This window comes from Hoplias malabaricus, unplaced genomic scaffold, assembly GCF_029633855.1.
Source record: "Hoplias malabaricus isolate fHopMal1 unplaced genomic scaffold, fHopMal1.hap1 scaffold_60, whole genome shotgun sequence".
NCBI lineage: Eukaryota > Metazoa > Chordata > Actinopteri > Characiformes > Erythrinidae > Hoplias > Hoplias malabaricus.
In genome coordinates, this window is record NW_027101071.1 from 81,335 (window position 1) to 82,500 (window position 1,166).

At 63.2% G+C, this 1,166-nt stretch overlaps 1 non-coding gene across 1 annotated transcript; it reads left to right on the forward strand.

Annotated features, from left to right (window-relative positions):
- The first annotated feature begins 959 nt into the window (after window positions 1–959).
- LOC136684501 (5.8S ribosomal RNA) lies at window positions 960–1,113 on the forward strand. The gene has a single exon (XR_010799686.1). It is a non-coding gene; the product is annotated as a 5.8S ribosomal RNA (ribosomal RNA).
- Window positions 1,114–1,166: the final 53 nt, after the last annotated feature.

Sequence of the window (1,166 nt, forward strand, 5' to 3'; positions counted from 1 at the left end):
CCAAACCTCCCCCGGCGGGTACCTTCAAGGTATGGACCGCAGAAGCCTCGTACCTTTCGTCGTCGGCCGACGTGAGTCTCTCCCCCTCCGGGTGGGTGGACGTAGCGAGCCGGCTTCGGAACTCGGGGTTATGCGAGGACCGCCTTAGGTGCATAGGTACCCCGGTCCGCCCCCCTCGTTCGCGGGGGGGAGAGTGGCGCCGGAGCCGCCCGCCGGGTCGTTAAACCAACCATTGATCGTTGAAGGCTTGATTGTGCGTGCGCGAGTCAAAGGGGCTTACTCACCCCCAGGGCGTTGGCCGGTGCTCGCCGGCCTCGGTGGGATCTCCCTGAACCCATCCCCCCGGCACAGGGGGTGGTGGTGGACGGGAGCGTACCGCCGGGCGAAACTCTTTCCCCTCACGGGGTTGGAGCGGAGCTTAAGAGCGCATGCAAATACCCCGATGTTGGCTTCGCAGAGACGGACCGTATAATAGTCTAAGGCCGGTGCGCGAGTTGAAGGGGCCTCACGAACCCCGGATGCGTTTAAACACCCGAAGGAGACGGCCGGTGCCCGCCGGTCCTGACTAGGTGGGATCTACCCAGCGCCTTCCCCTAAGCGGGGGACTTGGGAGCGTACCACCGGGCCTCGCTCATACCCTCCGGGGTGGAGAGCTTGGCTTTGAGCGCACGCCTGAATGCCTTAGACCGGGACCCGTAACGCAGCGAACCAAACCCTGGGCCTCGCCGGGAACGGTGGGGCCTAGACCCGGTCTCCTAAACCACGTAAGTCTCGGGCACCTACTCGGGCGATCGTCCCCCGGGCCGTAACTCCTCGGTCCGGTGGTGACGCCCAGGTTCAATGACCTTCCCCCCTCCACGGGGGGGAAGGCACCCGGCTTGAAATATTGTCAAACGTTGTCTCGTGTTCGAATGGCTTCCTTCGCCCGGCCTGTAACGGGCCGGGCACAAACCTCATACAACTCTTAGCGGTGGATCACTTGGCTCGTGCATCGATGAAGAACGCGGTAACCTGCGTTAAATAATGTGAATTGCAGAACACAGATCATCGATATTTCGAACGCACATGGCGGCCGCGGGGGTCCATCCCGCGGCCACGCCTGTCTGAGGGTCGGTTTACCCATCGATCGGTCTTCCTAGACCGCGGCTGGGAGTTCGCAGGGCCTC